This window comes from Carettochelys insculpta, chromosome 2 (genome assembly GCF_033958435.1).
Source record: "Carettochelys insculpta isolate YL-2023 chromosome 2, ASM3395843v1, whole genome shotgun sequence".
NCBI classification, from domain to species: domain Eukaryota; kingdom Metazoa; phylum Chordata; order Testudines; family Carettochelyidae; genus Carettochelys; species Carettochelys insculpta.
This window is the reverse complement of record NC_134138.1, coordinates 121,423,146-121,443,043: the sequence shown is the minus strand read 5'-3', so window position 1 is coordinate 121,443,043 and position 19,898 is coordinate 121,423,146. Positions and strand designations below refer to the sequence as shown.

The 19,898-nt window shown below is 44.0% G+C and overlaps 1 protein-coding gene across 8 annotated transcripts in view; it reads left to right on the top strand.

Moving 5' to 3' along the window:
- ATXN1 (ataxin 1) overlaps nt 1–19,898 on the top strand; it is a 321,463-nt gene that overhangs the window by 179,613 nt on the left and 121,952 nt on the right. For 7 of the 8 annotated variants that reach the window (XM_074987648.1, XM_074987645.1, XM_074987641.1 and 4 more), the window contains one exon: nt 18,927–19,050. The exons of the other annotated variant lie outside the window; for it this stretch is intronic. The gene's annotated coding sequence lies outside the window, so the exon portion shown is untranslated. The remainder of the gene's footprint in view (nt 1–18,926; nt 19,051–19,898) is intronic. 8 annotated transcript variants of the gene reach the window in all.

Genomic DNA, 19,898 nt, shown 5'->3' with positions numbered 1-19,898 from the left:
TTTTATCACCCCATTTTAATAGCAGTGCCGGTGCACACACAATTATTTGTACCAGTTAGAAGGTTAAGTTACTCCTATCTCCTGGCTTTACCCACCTCAGCCCACAAAGCCACCTCCAATCCCAGGCTTTACCCCCATCCCACAAACTCCCCCACCCCCAGACTTAATCCCTCTCAGCCCCACCCTCCCCCGCCACTCCTACACTTAGCCCTCTGAGCCCCAATCCCAGGATTAACTCACCTCAATGCACAGTTCCACTGCGGTTGCGTCCCACTGCCACCGCTGCCTCCTCGTCTTCCTTCTCAGTGGGCTGCAGGAGGCGGGCTTGACCACCCTCCCCCACAGCTCTCCTGCTGGCTGACTTTCACACATGTGAGGCGGCTCCCTGCCCGGCCGGCTTTCACTTCTGGGCTCCCTGCTCTGCTGCCCCCACTGCTCAGCGGCTCCGGAGCTGCCACTGCTTCAATAGAATTTATTTTTAAATAAATAAATTCTGTTTAAGCAGCAGCAGCCTTCGAAGCTGCAACAGGAGTCCGCGGCAGCAGAGCTCAAAGCTGCAAGTAGCTCCTGAAAGGGGTGCATGAGGCTCCAGAGCCACAGGTTGCCGACCCTGGTGGAGATCTGAGCCCTTATTTCCGAACCACGATAAATGGTCATGCTCAAAGAAAAGGGTCAATTGTGGCCACATCTGGCCTTCCTTCCAGAGTTGATCTCGCAATTCCAGAATAATCAGGATGTCCTCCTACCCATTTTCTGTCCAAAGCTGCATGCCACTGGGGGAGAACAGAGACTCTACTTGCTGGATGTTAGCTGTTACCCTTTTACCTAGAAAGGACTAAATCTTTTAGAAAACCTGCTCAGCTATTTGTAGCCTTCCTGTATCAGTACATGCTGTGGCTATCCTGATTGCACGTTCTACAAGGGCTCAGACATCTTCGGTGGCACTGGTAGCTCAAGTTCCTCTATACAGGACAGCTGCATAGCAGCAAAGTGGCTGTCAATCCACACTTCCACATCTCAGTATGCCATGATGTAAAATTTGGTCAAACAGTATTACGGTCCGCATACCAGTGAATTCCAAACCCGCCACCTGTACTAATGCTTGGAAGTCACTTTCTTTGGAACAGACTTGAGCAAGCATTTGAAGAAAAAACCAGATACTGACCTTCCATATCTGTTGTTGTTTGAGATGCGTTGCTTGTGTCCATTCCTACTCATCCCCTCTGCTCTGCCTGGAGTGAGCTGGCAAGAAGGAACTGAGGGGGCAGTGGGATGGCAGATCTCTTTATGCTGGCACTATGAGTGTGCACCTCCAGAGAGCCTTGGAACCAACCTGACTGACACCACTGAGGGAGCAGCTTTCTGGTGGTGGTGCCTGGATGAGCACACCGCTACTTGGGAATAGACGTGCCCAAAGTATCTTGAAGAACAGCAGTTACAGAAGGTCAGTTACTGTTTTTTTCTAAAGCCACTGGACCAGTGTCTCCCCTTGGTGAAATGGAATGGGAGGAGGGCGAACATCAGGGAGCTGGTTATGACTGCCTGATTCACATATACTTTATCCCAGGGTTGGGCAATCCCTCACCCGTGGGCTGGATTCAGCCCACAGCTTGTCTGGATCTGAGCCCTGATGCTCAGGGCTCCCTTCCCTGGCATCCAGCCTGCTATGGGGTAGGAAGCCCAAGCCGCCTTGCAGGCGAGAGTCAGGCAAGCCTGGCCCAGGTCTGCCTCATGGGTTTTGCCTGGCAGGGGCAGGAAGTGGCTCCACAAGCTGTTACCACTCCCCCCACCCCACCCTGCAGAGGGAACCACAGCACAGTGCTGCCTGGAGGCTTTATCCCACGGCTTTGATTGGCCAGAGTTCCCAGGTAGCCCACATAAGCACTCCCCCATCACCCAGACCCCAAGTCCCCAGACCGGTCCTGCACCCCCTCCCTCAGAGCCCCCTGCCCTGCTCCTGCACCCCCCTCCTCCAGCCCACCCGCAGCCTCGTCCTGCACCCTCCCAGACCTCACACCTCCCGTCCACTCTTGCACCCCTCCCTTCCATACTCCCCACCTGCAGCCTGCTCCTGGGGCCCATCCTACCCACGTGCCCAACTGCAGCCTGCTCCTGCAGCCCCTTCCTGCCCAGCCCCCCTGCCACCAGCCCCACCGGACCCCCCATTCCTCTTGCCTTTTGCACCCTCCCTCCCAGACCCCACACCTCAAGCTTGCATTCTGGCAACCCCAGACTGCACTGCACCCTTAGGGAGCCCCACAAAATCTTGATTCTCCCGTAGGCTCTGGGGCTGTGTAAGGGAAAGGAGGGGAGTGTCTTTTTTTGTTTGTTTTTCATTTGGGGAACTTTTTTTTTTATTTTCTTCTCATTTGTGTGGGCCCCCCCCCCCAACTGATTTTTCTGTGGGTCAGGGCCCCAACCCCAGAAAAATTGTTCCCTACCCCTGCTCTATCCCCTTGATCCTCACCTGGGTTCTGGTCTGACATATGGTCCTTGCACCAGTGGAAAATAATAGAACTCTACCACGTGCCTTCTAGCTCCCTGAGCAGCGAAAAAGGCCTGGAGCAAAAACTATAATCTGGCTCATTATTTTTTAAGGTGCAACTAAATCATAAGGCTTGGAAAGAGCAGTGTGGTCTAGTAGATAAACACAGGACTATGAATGATTGGCACTCGTCTGTGCTAGACCCACCTCTCACTGTATGGCTTTGGGCAAGTCAATTATCCTCTCTCCAGTGTATCCCCTTTGGGATAATGGACATGATTAATAATATTTAATTTGTCTCATGGGGGTTTTAAGTACTGAGTAGTTGGTTAATGTTTTCATAGAGTTTGTAATATGCAGACCACTACACAAGACTCAGTATTATTGCTGTTTAATTTTACTGAGGGTTAAACCTAGGTGAAGTGCCCACAGGAACTTTTGCTGCCTACAAACTTGAAAGTGACCAAGCAGCAAGTTTGTTTGGCAGCATAGGTAATGAGCAAAAACAGGAGATTAATTCCTGCAGTCCTGTGTGCCTTTTAACTTTTACCACTGTAATTTTCCCCCACAAGCACAAGCAGCCAAGATACCAAGTTTGGTGTGTGTATTTTAATATGCTTCAATTTCACTGTACAAAAAAGTAAATCTAGTTTGATTAAATGAAACTTGAATCACAGGAGAGGGCAGCACTGTTCTAAAAGGAGAGAGAAGGGACAGTTTGTTCAGCTACTGAAAATTAATAAAAAGTACAGCCTTCCTAAAGGGAACATAGTTAAATATTTAAGTGCATGATTTTTCAATGGGAACAACTTGTCAATTGTTGGTGGAAAGTTGTATGCGCAATTCATGTTACTGCTAACGACAGTTGCACATTGCCAGCACAGCAGATTAAAACCCCGTGGGGAAAGGCTTGAATCAGGCTTGGTACCCCAGGCAGCTGGGGGTGGAAAAAATACGGAGTAAGTGTGTGGGTTTGTTTTTTTTTTTGTCCTTTTTCCTTACTGAATATGCAGTGTGAGTCAGTGTCAGACTGAAGTGTTTCTGTGTCAGGGTGGCTGAACACTGAGGAGGGAAAGTCTTTCCCATTTAGTCTAATTTAGCATGAAATAGGGGATTTCCAATGGTGACCTTTATTCTAAATGGGATCACACTCAGCTGCCTCTAGGATCCACCCATGCTGTACTTGCACAAGTTATGCCTTTATTGTGTGTTAATCCTTATTCACTATTACTAAGTGCTAAATGCAAAGTTTTTGTTCTGATTCCTGCTGTGGACAATAGTGCAGCTGAAAAAACAGCCTTAAGGTAACAAGGGGCAACTTCTGCCCTCAAACAATTCCATGCAGCTGCTGTTGAAGTAAGGTTACCAGTTTTGGTTGGATGCATTCCTGAATGTTTCATCACATGGCAATCTTTAATTTAAAAGAAAAACAAAAACAAACCTTTAATTCCTGGAGACTCTAGGGCAATTCTGAGGGCTGGCAACCATAAGTTGAAGATATTGAGCATTGTACCCTTGCTAAATGAGAGCCAAATTTGGCTTTCAGTTGCTATACAGTAGTGCATTCACCAGGAGTGCGCTTGGAGAGCATTTATGGTTGTCTCAGAGACCTTGATCCACAGCTCACTGAAGTTGATAAGAGCTTTTCCAGTACTGTTAGCGAGCTTTGCATCAGGCCAGATTCTACATTGTGTGCACAGACTACCTTGCATTTGAGGATATGATTTAATCTGGTGGTTCTCTAACCTGAAGCTATTATGAGGGCGTTGTGACAGTCTGAGCCTCACCAGCCCAGCTCCACCCTTATCCCCACCCTAGCTTTAAAACAGTATTTTTTATATAATATATACAATTTATAATGGGGGTGGGGGAGCATTTGGATTTATAGGCTTGTTAAGTGAAAGAGGTCACCAATATAAAAAGTTTGAGAACCACTGATTTAACCCTTAGTTTTCTATTAGATTTAGGGCTTCCCAAATCTGGGAACTGTCTTGCATACTTATTCAAACACAAAGTGACACCCTGCGACTCTGAGCCAACAGCATATTCAGTAGAGTATAAGTAGTAGTTCTGAAAATAAAAATCTGGGTGAGGAAACCAAGGACAGTATCGACATTAGTATTTATAGTAAAACTGTAATAGAATATATGATATTTACAATGTGTTTACTGAAACTCTATTTTAATCTGTGTGACAAATTCTAGCCCTTTTGAAGTAGGTAGCAAACTCCAGTTTATTTAAGTGAGTCTTGTGTTCATCCCTAAATCTTGTAAAGCATTAACCATTCATTCTTTTTTAGTGCTGCTGTCAGCTGTAACTTGATGTTCTTTTTTTGGCACTATTAATTATTGTTATTATTGTTGTTCTTGCAGAACAGAACCCTGTATGGGAAGACTACTAAAATCTGTATTAAAAATAGCATTTTCATATCCTCCCACTCACTGTACTTAGTGCACAAAATGCCTTTTATAAATGCAGACTTTCTGCCTGGCTAGATAAAAGAAGCTGTCACTTCATTTCCATAACGAAGTCATTCCCAGGAGAATTTCATTGTTTTAGCAATAGAATTTTTGTAAAAAGCCTTTTATTTTGCCTGAGAAAGGTAACAGAAATGAACTTTTGAGTGCTTAGTCTACAAAACAATTAAGGAAAGTGCAATTCTTTTCTTGATGTGTGGGGATTTGTATGTGTGTAAATCCTCTACACAGTAAAATGAGAATAAATCCCTACAACTGAAAGAAGGAAAGAGCAAAAACCTTGTGTGGTAAAGCATCATGCAACTGTTTCTGCTAATTCTTTTCAGCCCTGATTCGGGAAAGCACTTAAGCATGTGCTTAAGTTAGTCTGTAGTCTGGAAAACCCTCAGATATGTCCTTACTTGTCCTACTTGACTGGGAAAGATTTTTGAATTGGTGCAATTAAGCTGAATAGTTGTAGTGTCATACTGACAACATAAGCTCTATTTAATTTTAAACTTTTTATGATGTGGTCTGTCTGTCAGTCTGTCATCCTACCACAATGACATGACTAGAGGTCTTAGGCATTATTACAATGCATGTTGAACCTCTCTAGTCCAGCATCCTCCTACCTGACCAATGCCAAATTAGTGAGTTTGACAGATGACAGGAGGCTGTTATTGTCTAGCAGCATTGTCAACACTTATGCTGCATAATGGGCTCTTAGAAGACGTTTAGGTGTAAATTACAGCTAAATAACAGCACAGAACACTGAGAGCCAGGATGGGTGGCTGGAAACAAACTTTATGGGGCCATAGGAAACTTGGCCATACCCATGGTAATTGGTCATCCGGCTAACTAAAATCATGTCAGATTACAGATGTTGCCAGGTGAGAGTGCTGGATCAGAGAGGTTCAACATGCATGCTATTGTCTGGCAACATCCATAATCCAGCTTGATTTTAGTTAACCGGATGACCACTTACCATGGGTGTGGCCAAGTTTCCTGCGGCCCCATAAAGTTTTTTTCCAGCCACTAGTCCTGGCTTTCAGTGTTCTATACCAAAAACTTCAAGATCTCTACCACGTATTCATAAAATATTACCCACTGGGTGAAGTAAGAAACCAGATTGACAGGGCTGGACGAATACCCAGAAACTAACTATTTCAAGATAGGCCCAAGAAGGTCAATAACAGAACACCACTTGTCATTGCTTATAGCCCTCAGCTCAAACCCCTGCAGCACATCAACAACAACCTACAACCTATACAGGAACATGATGCTGCAGGGTAGGCTCTGGGTGAGAGGCCTCTTCTCGCCTACAGACAACCACCTACCCTCAGGAAAATTCTCACTAGCAACCACAGGCCATTCCACAGTAACAGTAATCCAGGAACTTTTCCCTCCAACAACCCCCTTGCGAAATTTGTCAACCTATTTATTCTGGAGACACCATCACTGGACCTAACCATGTTATTTAGAAGATTAGGGGCACATAATCCTGTCCCTCGACCAATGTTGTACATACCATCGTGTGCCAGCAATGCCCCTCTGCTATGTATATTGGACAGACTGGACAATCAGTTGGCCAAAGAATGAATGGACACAAAGCAGACATTAGGAATCTGAATACACATAAACCTTATTAGAATAAGGTTCCGATGAAACCACCTTAGCACGTGACCGGTTTTGTTCTTATTGGAACTCATCAGACGGACGTAAACTGCTGTCTATAGCGTGGTTTGAACCCGGGACAGCTTCGTCATAGTCAAGGACGATACCATATCTCCACAGGTTCACATCATTGGTTGTGGGAAAGGATTATACATAGATCAGTTGGATTGATCGCTTTCCCAGATAATTAGACCAACAACTGTTGGCCGCATGTGCTACGTTCACAAACGAGTGAACTGTAAGCACGCCCCATTTGGGGTTGAATATATTTATTAGAATAAGGTTCCGATGAAGCCACATTAGCATGTGACCGGTTTTGTTAGTGGAACTCATCAGATGTGCAGTTCACTCGTTTGTGAACGTAGGACTTGTGGCCAACAGTTGTTGGTCTAATTATCTGGGAAAGCGATCAATCCAACTGATCTATATATACTCCTTTCCCACAGCCAGTGCTGTGAACCTGTGGAGTTATGGTATCGTCCTTGACGATGTCGAAGGCATCCTGGGTTTGAATCACGCTACAGACAGCAGTTTATGCACGTGTGATGAGTTCCAATAAGAACGAAACCGGTCACGTGCTAACGTGGTTTCATCGGAACCTTATTCTAATAAATAGATTCAACCCCAACTGGGGCGTGCTTACAGTTCACTTATTTGTGAACGTAGCATATGCGGCCAACAGTTGTTGGTCTAATTATCTGGGAAAGCGATCAAACCAACTGATCTATGAAACCTGTCAGTGAGCATTTCAGTGGAGCGGGCCATACTGTTAAACACCTGAGAATGTGTGTCTTACAACAGAGAGGCTTTAACAGCAGATTACAAAGAAAAACATGTGAACTGCAATTTATGCTCAAATTCAGTACATTGACACGTGGCCTTAAAAGATATAGCAATTGCCTCACTCATTACAAAGACAGTTTGCCCATCTTTCCTATTCGTAGTGATCTCAGGCAGGACACTTACAGGTAGTAATTCTCTCTCCTCCTCCCTACCCTTTGCCCCCACTCCCTTCTGTCCTATGTATTTGATTTTTTGTACCTCTGTGTTATAAAACCATCAGGCCATTTCCAGTACAGCACTTGCTCCAGATCTGAAGAAGTGGGTCTGCCCCATGGAAGCTCATCACCTAATAAATTATTTTGTTAGTCTTTCAAGTACTACAAGACTGCTGTTTTGTTTTGTTAGTGTTCTATGTTATTAGTTAGTCCAGTAAGCAATGGAAGTGTTGGTAATGTGCTAGACAATATTGATCTTCCATGGTCTGGCAAATTCTCTCATTTGGCACCAGTCAGATCCTGAGGGTGCTGGAGTAGAGAGGTTCAACCTCTACGGTTACTAATAATTTATTTATTAAAATTACGTCCTGTGACATTTCTCATTTCTATCCCAAAATTGTGTATGTCCCATACAAATGCGGAATCCTCTCTGTTATTGTAAAAAAAATTATTTACATCGAAAATTTTCAAAAAATCATGAAACTAGTGAACTAGAATGCATTAATGAGAGTAAGAGAAGTAATCACACAGCATTTTATATTTTTATTTTTCCTGTATGAATAAGTTTGTATCCTTCATTATAGGTGCTTTTAGGGTTGGGTAATTGGTCCAAAAATAGTTGGTCAACTGACAGTCAAATATTTTCAACTAATGGAAAAAAATTGCAGTATTTTATGGCACTGGTTTATTAGAACAATAACAAAAAAGCCTTAATTATATACTTATGCCTAATTGAAAAAAATAAGTTACTTACCCGCAGAACTACTTTAAATCAGAAAAATGCAAATCACAATGCAGTGAAGTGCTTAAAAATGGAAGACTGGCACCATCCTGCAATCAAGAAGGTGGCCACTGGTTATATCAGGGCATTGTTGCTAGAACATTTGACCATATTTGGCTGTGGTCAAATAATGAGCCATCAGATGACTGTCAACTGATAATTATTTGAATGGTAAGTTGACTGGCTTCCCAAGCCTTGTCACACACTGTGTGTTGCTTTTAGACACTGGTAGGCCTACAACATCCATGCCAAACTGGTAGCCGGGGGGCTGCGTGTGATCCAAATGACTTTTTTTTTTCAGCCTGTGACTAAATGTTAATAAAACATCTAAGTGCAGTCTGTGCAGTCACACACCCTCCTCTGGTACACACACAAGTGGCAGAGGGTGGGACACACACCAACCCTGGCTCCTCGGGCTGTCCTTGTCCAGCACATGTATATTAAAACCCCATGCCAAGTGGGGTTTAATACACATGCGCTGGACGTGGACAGCACGAGGAGGCAGGATTGGTGTTTGTCCTGTCCCCTCCTGCCGGTGCATGCCAGAGCAGGGTGTGTCACTGCTCGCAGGAGTGGGTTGGTGAAATCCACATGGGCTGAGGTGGAGAGGGGTGCCTGCCTGGGGCAGCAGCAGGTAGGGAAACATGGTGGGGTGGAGGAAAGGGCAGCCCAGGAGCATGAGGCAAAGTAATATGTGGAGGAGGTATAAGCCTCATGGGGCCTGTGGGATAGTGTACTGGGGGGGGGGCAGTGCCACCCTCAAGGGTTCAGGGGGTGGTGCAATGCGGGCTGCACTGAAGTGGGGGGAACACAAGCCCCAAAGAGTCTGAAGTGGGGGAGGACACAGTGCAATGGGGGATTGCAGTGTAAACCCCAGGAAGTCTGAGAAGGAAGTGCAGAGAAACGGGGCGGGGGAGGGGTGCAGTGTAAACTGGAGGAGAGGAGGTCTGAGAGGGGGAGGGGAGCGCAGTTTCTCTCCAGTGGAACTGAAAGGAAATCTCCTTCCTGGACTTCAGACAGTAGCCACAGAATCTAAGAGATCCTGACCTGGGTTCTCTCCCCATCACTCCTTCCCTTACTGGGGCCACCCAGCGCCGCTCTCCTCTCTCCCTGCTTCCACTGTGCAGGATAAAAATGTTGAATTGTGATGTCTTCTGTGGCCCACTGAAAGGGGGTGGGGGGAAGGGAATCTGTAACCACCATGTGGGGGGAGAGGCTGCCCTTTGGGCAGAGAAGGGGTTTCACTGTGCTGTACCCACCCTGTACAAAAGGTGAGAGGGAGCTATATACAGTCAGCCAAAGCATCATTCAACCCTGGTCACAGTGATTGACAAATCCTGTACAGTGGAAATGTTCCGACTTCAGTACACCCTTGGCAACACAACATCGGGGCGTTCCACCAGCGAGCTGGTGGTGATCAGTTTCTCTCAGCCCTAATCTTCATTCTCTGAATCTGTACAGCTCCATTCTTCTCAGATCCCACTTCTTTACATTAGCTCTTGCTGTTGTTCCTTCCCGCCACAAATCTCAAAGCCCATCCATTCATCCATCCATCCATCCATTCATTCATCCATCCATTCATTCATTCATGTTGGTAACTCATCTCATAACTTTCCTGTGTGGTAGGTTATCCTCATTTCTAGGGATGATGAAACTGGTAGCACAGAGGGTACAGAGCTAGCCATTGAGTTCAGGCATCCTGACAACTGCCTTTGCATGTTCACTGCAAAACTGTCTGTCCCTTCTTTCCTCATAGTGTTTCGGCTTTTCCGATTTGACTTTTCTCCCTGGTCTGCTTTTATCATCAGTGCTTTCTGTCTCTTTCTTCCCTCACTGCTATCGGTGCATCTTTTCTCAAATTTTATGAATGATTAATAAAATTATAAAATAAAATTATATTCAGTATTAAATTCTCAATTAAAATTATTGTATTATATTCAAACAAGACCTGAAAAATATAAAATGATAACCTATAATAATAAATAATTACGACTGTCTGATAGCTTTCAGGGCCACCAAAGAAAATGTAATTCTATCAGTTTTCATTTGTGCGGCCTTGAGTAGACTTTGAGTTCGACATGCCTGGTCTAGAGGTATGTATTGGGCTTCACGATTAAATTAAAACAGGATACACCTATCTGCATAAGAGTATATAAATGTTAGATAGTAGGACAACAGGGAAAGATAAGTACTTTTTCCATAGTCAGGCTAATTGTCATAGGTTAAACAGCAGCTTATAACATTTACAAAAGATTTGGTACTAAAGAAATTTAGCGACTTGAGAGATTATTATTTATGTAGCACTGTTTGTGATTTCAGGATATGATGTCAGATTCACAAAATGACAAACATGTTTGTGCTTTGATATTGCTCTCCAAGGCATTTGTCTCAAGTGTAGCAATTGTTTTAGCCCTTTGCTTAATCAGAGCACACAATGAATGAAGCTGCTGAGATCCCCTGTTGCATGTTTACGGTTTGCAACCACATGAGTAAATTGCAGTCAGACGCATAGTATTACAGTGCACACACACAAACACCAGTAGTAAAGCTGTAGTTTTAAAGACTAGATTCATAGAAGGGAAAAGTATAATTACACTTCTGGCTTTTGCACCACATTAAGCAACCCACATCAAAAGGTGTTTGCAGTTTATGTTTCAACAGGTAATCTCTGGATTAAAAATCAATTGGTGTTCCTGTTGTTTAGTGCTCAGGGCTGAAACCATTTAAATCTCTGCTGTAAGCAGACTAGTTTTATTAATTCTGAAAAACAAAAATGGTATTCAATAGTTCCTTTGTTTTACAACATACTCATTCAGGTTTCATCAGAATTACCATCACTTAGCTGCAGTGGTAGAAGGAAGGAGATTAAAGTGTAGAGTTACTTTATTTGTGTTTTTGTTTGTTTGGGATTGGTTGGTTTGGTAAATGAGGACAGTGAATGGACATCAATTAAATTGATGATATTGGGACTGCGTCTTATGGGAATATCAGCCTTTGGGTTCTTGTGACCCCCTCTGCTTTTTAAGAGCCATATGTTCCAGGAGTTTTAAGTGCATAACCTATGAGAAAATGTCTGGGTGTTTAATAAAGACCTACTTGTGAACTGTTTATTATCCATAAAAAAATGCAAGTCTGCTGTATCTGTTCAAATATGCAGTAGGCTCGTTGTCTCAGCTCCTGGTTGCACCCACATTTTTGCATAATGGATTTCACAAAAGAAAAAAAAATTCTCGTATGGCAGAAGCTTCCAGAGTTATTTTTGTTGAGGCTATCTGTTCTGCATTGCTGGCCAGGAGCCTGAACTGCTACAGACCATATGCATTCCCTTCCCAATTCTTTCTGCTCAGTAGCCCTGTAGGGATGACTGCTAAAAACATGCATGGAATAAAATAGTTTTTATGGAAAACTTTAATAAGAGAATGAAAAAACTTTGCACACTAAATCCCTCCTCATGAGCCACTTGTGCTATCACATCTATGCAAAATTGGCCAGTGGGTAAGTCAAAAGGCTAATATTTGGTGTTTATAAAAAGTGTGTTCAACTTATATGTTTATATATAATGTGTATATATATATAGATATAGATATATATATGTGTGTGTGCGCACACAATGTGCAAAAGTGTGTTCATGTAAACAACACTGAATACATTTGGATGGTATACCTGTTCTCCCACCTTTGCGTGTTGTCTGTCACAGTAGGGCTACAGTTTCGTCATGCAGATTTTTAGTCAGTTTCATGGTGGAGGTGAGGGAACCATAGTCACAAAAAGTTCATGGCCTGGGGGGCGGGGAAGGGTTTGTGTATAAGCCCACCCTGCACTCAACCTGCAGGGGTGATTCTGGTTCTGCAGTGCTGAGCCTAGGTGCCCACTGTGGGCATTGCAAACCCATGCAGTATGTCACAATGACAGTCGATAGCCTGTCCACCTCTCTGTCTTCATCTGCAGAGGGGCAGGTGTGTCAAACCTGAGTAGTATTGCGACCCCATGCACTAGGCTGAAGCACCAATCAAATATGTCCCATCTGGAGACTTTATTTTAGATTCATTATTGCTGTGACCCTAGAGCCCTGCTTTCAATGTGGTCCAACCAGAGATACCTTCCCTCGGCAAAATGAAGTAATAGATGTTCATATCTGGGGTGTTTTTTCCTCACGGGCACAGTACATGGCATTGAGGCAGAAGCTCTCCAGGCCCACCAGTGACGGAACCTATTGGTTTCAGATATCCTTTGGCTCTAAAAACTGGCAACATAAGTCCCGAAAGCATCTTCTTAGCAGAAGGCCTAAGAATCAACTGCACCTTCCCTAAAAGATAACGCTTGCATGAACTAACTCTTTGCAGAGACCAGGAATATTCATAGTTCATGTGTGGTAACTTCACAGAAAGATAGTAGAGACACTGTCTATTATAGACAGTATATCTTGCTGAAGACCCAGGTTTGTTTAGGACCTTGGGACTTTGGATTCCAAGATCGATGAGGTGTACCAGACCAGTCATGGGAGTCACTGAAGAGGAGCTGTTTATCTTCAGTATTGCCGGCTGCCCCAGAGTGCATAAGTCTTCCTACTCTTTGGGCACCATATCCCCTTTCTAGAGATTTGGCTATTCATTGAAAAATTTTCACGTTCGGTAACATTGCTTTTCTCCCATGTGTTTAGATAGATAAAAAGATGTGTGGGACAGCATGGCCTTGCAGGATCCCATGACATTAAAGATCCTGTGGTTGTTCTTACCTCTAATACAGAGATCAAGTATCAGAGAGGTAGCCGAATTAGTCTGTATCTTCAAAAACAACAAGAAGTCCTGTGGTACCTTATAGACTCACAGATATAAGCTTTCATGTCTATAAGGTGCCACAGGACTTGTTTTTAATACAGAGATGTTACCTTTGGGTATTGCAGTTCAAGATGGAACTTTATCTTCTGAGTCCTGTAGTGTACCTGTAGTCCTGTTTGAGGCCATTAGGGTGTACAAAGTGCTGAGAGCTAGATTCTCCACTGCCTTGCACCTTGTTTAGTTATGTGCATCCATACAAAGTGAGTGCAACATACGCCCACTTCGCACTTATTTACGTAAGGTGCTAAATAGAGGAGAATCAAGCTTTGTAAAGTCTCAACTTCCAGGGAGAATTGAGACCTCAAAGAGGAGAAAGACTACAGTATGCCTACTTTATACCTAAACTAAGGGCACTTCGCATGGCTCCGGCTTTAAAATGGGTGTAAATTAAATTTAATGGTCTCTTTACACTGCCAGCTCAGTTATAAAGAGGACGTGGTATTAATAAGAATGGGTACCAGCAAGTTGAGCCTTTGTACACCTGACAGATTTTCAGGGCATCCTCAGTTGGGCAAAATTTGGGCACAGCTTCTGCAGAGAAATATTTTTTACCTTAAATACAAAAGATGGCGAATGCTTATTTTCCCCCTTTCTATTCTTTTATAAATTGTACCAGAGTAAAATCACCTACTCCTGTTGAAAACAGTGTACAATGTGTTTCTTGGTGTGACAGATGATACATGCAAGGTAGCTGAAATAGCTTATGTTACAGGAAGACACCACCTCATCTTTGCCATCCTTGGTGGGACAGGAGTGAACATGCCCAAGATTATATCATGCAGAGGGAGACAAAGGAGGAAATGAATTTCAGTTTTATATGGGGTGAAGAATTAGTGAGGGATAATAGCAAACATTGGAACAACTCAGACAGGAACAAAATTATCCACTCTTCAAAACTTTTGTTAACTTATGCTGATTATTTAATTAGGAAAAAATTACATGATACAAGGCAGTAAGGAAGGTGAATGTACAAACTGCAGGAGAGAGAGGCAAAATGATGCTCTATCTTACAAATCAAGTTGAAGAGAATAACTTTTTTTTTTGTTTTTCAGAAGGTTTGGAATTAATACAGGGTGTTGCAAAAGAGCTGATTTCTGATGTTCTGTTTTGTTAGTATAACTGCATCAGTCACTCGTGATTTTCATTTCTTATTTGAACTTTTATAGGTCTAGCTTTAGTGTCCAGACATATGTATTTCACCCTTCCTTGTTATGCGGTTTACTGGTCTCATAATACAGTGCTGCATTCAACATGCTCTCCTGCCACCACCTTAAGGACAGGACTGTGCTGTATATTGTAATTTATGACTTGTATTACCGTAGTGCCTAGGGGCCATACATACAGCTTCTTCTTCGAGTGGTCCCCGTGGGTGCTCCACAATAGGTGTCGGGCTCGCCCGGCACCGCAGATCGGAAGTCTTCCAGCAGTTTCTCCTGGATCGTGCATGCGCTGGCATGCACCGCCCCCCCTGCGCGCCCCCAGCCATGTGCGCGATCCGGTCCCCGCCAGTTCCTTCTCAACCGCCATCGGCTGCAGACGGAATCCACTCAGGCTAAGGCCAGAGTCAGATTAAATAGTGGGTTTTTTCTACGTGTCATTTGTTGTTTTTGGTTATTAAACAAAAAAAAAATCTCTATCCTCGCTAAAGGTCCACCTCGCCGCTATATCAGCCTTTTGGCATACAGAGGAAGGGCCCACGGTATTTGCCCATCCTATCGTTACCAGGTTCTTGAAGGGGCTGGTAAACCTGTACCCCCCTCGGAAACCGCTTCCACCATCGTGGAATTTGGACTTGGTGCTCAGCATGCTATCGGGTCCACCTTTTGAACCATTAGCCACAGTTCCCATACGTCTCCTTACGATAAAAACAACCTTCCTCCTTGCAACTACGTCAGCCCGCAGGGTGAGTAAGCTCGCGGCAGTGATGGCAACGCCGCACTGCACAGTATTCTCAAAGGAGGCGGTAAGCTTAAGGCTGCACCCAGCCTTTGTTCCAAAAGTCTCTTCGGAGTCCAATCTTAATGAGCCAATAGTTTTACCCTCGTTTTACCTGAAGCCTCACAGCTCTGGCAAGGAGGCATGCCTGCATCTCCTGGATGTCAGGAGGGCGTTGGCCTTCTACATAGACAGAACTAAGTCCTTCTGGAAAATGGACAGGCTCCTAGTCTCTCTCGCTCCCAGGTCAAAAGGAGAAGGTCTCTCTTCACAGATAATCTCAAAGCACATTGTGTCCTGTATAAAAATGTGTTACGAGCTTCAAAATGCTCCTTTGCTGGCCCCGCCCAGGGCTTACTCCACCAGGGCGGTGGCAGCGTCAACAGCCTTCTTCAAGGGCATCGCGTTAAAAGACATCTGTAGAGCGGCGACTTGGTCATCCTACGACACCTTCACCGAGCATTATGCCCTGCCTCGGGTATTCGAAGAGGATACCCGTCTGTCGACAGCAGTCCTCTCGGGGGCAAGCTGCAAATAAACTGATTACCCACCTTCTTACTTGGGTTACTGCTGGGTAATCACCTATTGTGGAGCACCCACGGGGACCACTCGAAGAAGAAAAAGAAGTTACTCTTCTGTAGTAACGATGGTTCTTCGAGATGTGTCCCCGTGGGTGCTCCACCACCCGCCCATCCTCCCCGCTTCGGATCTCTGTCTAGTGTTTTTCAGGAGCATCCGAGGCGATTGGTCAAGGAACTGGCGGGGACCAGATCGCGCACGCAGCTGGGGGTGTGCAGGGGGGCGGCGCGCGCCAGCGCATGCGCGATCCAGGAGAAACTGCTGGAAGATTTCTGATCCGCAGCGCCGGGCGAGCCCGACACCTATTGTGGAGCACCCACGGGGACGCATCTCGAAGAACCATCGTTACTACAGGTGAGTAACTTCTCTTTCTTCAGTCACTTGCTGTTTGTAGGGAAGTAGTGACTCTAAATATACACTGTAACCAGGGCAATACCTGGCACATCCAAAACTTTGTCCTAGCTATGGAGCTACTAGTTTGTACTTGGTTATGAAACAGTTAAGACTTAGTCTATGTCACAAATTGAAGCCATGCTATGATTGTTTCAGAATATGAATAGCTTGTAGGTTACTCTGCTAACTTGATTTCTTTTGCAGTGTAGATGGTACTGCAAAAGATACCAGCAGTGCTTCCCAAATAATCTCCCCTGTGTTCAGTAAGACAGAAAAGTAGGCACTCACATCACAGGCTTTATTATGCATCTCTAGTATTTTTGGGCCATGTTCTTATCCCATTTACTCTTAGACTTCAGTTTTTGCCCTTTTTTCGGTGGAGTTACTCTGAATGAGACCAGCCCTCGGTTGTTCATCACAGAATGTGAGCAACCTTAATGTGACTGTGTGGAGGATGGAAGACTACATCCGGAGCATCCCTGTGCTCTTGTATGCCCTGCTAACAGCCACTCGGTTGTGTGATTCCACTGAATGGGAGAAGACAGTTGAGTGTGCATGGTGATTAATAGGCTGCACCAACTAAAGGATGAGTACTTCAGTATTTGGGAAGGCACTGTGCTTCCCTGTGGCAAAAACCCTACCTACATGGTCTCAAGGCTATTTGTACTATGTAGCCTATAAACCTTTAACCATGCAAAAGTTTGGAAACGTTCAGAGGCCAATACACTTGGCTTAACAGAGACAGCTACTAACCGGGAGCCAGTAACACATACCACACACTTTGTCGTGTTGCTGCATATTTAGGAGCCATCAGTTTGGTTTTGTCCATGACTCTGTGCGGGTGACTGGCTAAATAAAATGGCTCAAGTCCCATTGATGTCAATGGGAAGACTTCAAGTGACTACAGGGGGCTTCAGATCCGATGTGTAGCTTATTGGCAAGGGTGCAGTGGGAGATAATGGCATAACCTGAAATTGTATTCAAAGGTCAACTGAACAATAGTAGGAGAAACCTAATAGTGCATGAAGAAGAGATGGAGTGAAGTTCCAGATAGGAATTGGGATCTGTGCTGATAACAGGAAGTCCAGAGCTAGATCATCTAGATTATCATTTGATGCACATTCTGTACTGAAATCTCCCTTCATACCAGGGGCTTGCTAAATACGGGGTTTAGGATTGGCTTATAATGGTGAAGACATTTAGGTAATTTGAATCTGCATTTTCCTTTGGACTTCAGATACTCTTGCAATGTGATGCTGTTTGGATCCAGGGCTGGGGCCAGGATCCATCTCTTTTATGGTGTTAGTAACTTGGGGAGAGAAGAAATTCTAATTCTTATTAAAATTAATGGGAACTGTTTAATTTTTTCAGAAATATTAAATATTGGTTGGTAGCTCTTTTGCATTTTGTAGGTCCATGTTCTGTGTTAAAGATTAGTGAGAAGTAGTGTAATTTGACTGTCCATCTGTCTGCCTAGCTATAGTATTTATAGTATGCGAGTCAGCACAGTGTCTAGATTCATGAAATGTGAACTATTTAAAGACACCTATTTCAAGAGACAGGAGACGTGAACAATTTCGTGTCAGAAAATGAAGCTAGGATGAGGTAGATGGATCTGTGGTCGGAGGTGGGCACCTAATTCTTTAATATATGGAAGGAGAGTTCAGGAAATTTCTGCTGACAATAAGCATATTTTCAATGTCCTCTTTGGGACTGCAGACTGGTGGGTTGCTGGACCCCTCGTAAAAAGTCTGAGCCCTGACTGGTCTTGGGAAGTGCAAAAAGTCTCTTAGCCCACCAGAAGCTGCTAGCAAATATATGTGGGTCTGTAGTACAATCTTCCACTTGTATTCTGTGTGCATAACTTACAGCTGGAAAAAGGACTTGGCATGACCTAGAGGTGAAACCCTAGTTTGGCACTTAAAATGGCATGTTTCTCATATTCTCCAAACCCATTTATGCAAGTTCCTTAACCTCAAGTATGCATCTCAAGGGTACAGTAGGTCAGAAAAGTTAGTCATAGCCGGCCTAGGAAGAGAGATTCCTGGATCTGGTCATACATAAAAAGAAAAATATATATATCCAAAAATTCAGGTATGGAGAAAACTTTGTGAGATGGAAGCACAGGTTTGGTGTGTGTATGTTTTTGGTTTTAAAACTCCCTAAGTACTGCTGCAGTATGGCACTTCGTAGTGTGTGTGTAAGAATATTATTCTTTTGGGATGGGTCTGGATGACATCCAAGTGGAAAATTTCACAGCACAACAAACATATGTGGCCTGTTTTCTGCTACAAATAGAATATTATGATGTAGCCATATCATACAATCCAAATAATGGTCCTGATCCTGCAGCAGCATTGGTGGGGATGGACCTTAACAGCTCCAAGGTCCCCGGTGATGGGATTCTGTGGAACCTAAAAATCCACCAGTGTGGATTCAGTTATGGCCTAATTTATGCATCTCTATGAAACAACAAGCCGGAATAATTTTTTTCCCCTCTCATCATGGTAACAAAAAATCCTGAAATTGTTTTAATTATGTGTTAGTATCAGCATCAAACAGTTTATGGAATAATTGCTCTATGCTTTAATTGTTGGTGACAAGAGGGGTTCTCCACATTATGGATCAGTGTTTGATGCACCTTCTGTAGTGAATTCTCCATATCAGCAGCTCATTAAAATGCATTTGGTTCAGTGAGCTATAGAAATGAGCTGTTCGTTTGTTAGGCAATTGTCTGGATTCTTTTCTCTCTCTTCCTCACCAGTTTTACTTTTTGTTTTTTTAAAGGTGTTTCTTACATTATTTGAAAGAGAGAAGGCACTGGGGACCTTCAAGCAATCAGGCGGCTTCTGAAAAATCTTTATGGTAAAGGATAATCCAGGACTCCCTGTAGAAGAACACAGTGAATGCTGTGAGTTGTTAACTGCAGTACAGTGTTTTTTTAATTCTGTCCATTTCAGTATTTTGCTGTTTGATTGGGGCCCAGATTCTCTGAGGTTGCTGAGCACCTGTAACTCCATCGACATCAAAGGAAATTTGGATTAGGGTTACTAGTGCAGACATTACACTTCATGTCAAGGTAGAGAGAATGCACCTAAACAGAGAAGGTTACTTTGTGTTACTTTTTCCTGAGAGTGGTGCCATTTAGTGACGCTATCTGTTGACTAGCTAAATGGCTAAAGTCTGTTTATTATTTGGGAGATTTAAAATTAAAAAGTGCTTAGGGCTAAAGTTCATTTCCTGAGACCTCAGTTCAGGAGTTTCACACCCACACAGACATCATTTATATGGCTTGGCCATGATCGTATTAGGGGAGCACAAACACGGGGTGCCTTTCTGAACTTACACTAAATAATGCAGTATTTTGAGCAGGACATTATATTGTATTTAATGTGATTTTAAAAATAGCTCCCATATAAATTCTTTTCTTCCCTCAACGCACAAATATCCATCCACATTAACCAGAATCATGTGTAAATGTGCTCTTCAAGGGGAAGAACAGCCAGTCAGTTAAGACCCTGCAGGCTCCATGTGTAGATGAGACAGTGATGTAGGGAGGAAGGGAACCTCCTGAGAAAGAAGGAGCCTATACAGCAGGGAGGAGGAGCCTGCATGCTCTGCCTGGCACGAGGGAGGAAGCCGCTACCCATGCTGCCTTTCCCCCTTGGTGGGGACAACACATCGAAGCTCTGACCCTTTGCTCACTCGCTGGCTCTTCCCCATCACTCCCACTCACTCGGCATGGCGGCCAGTGGGAGT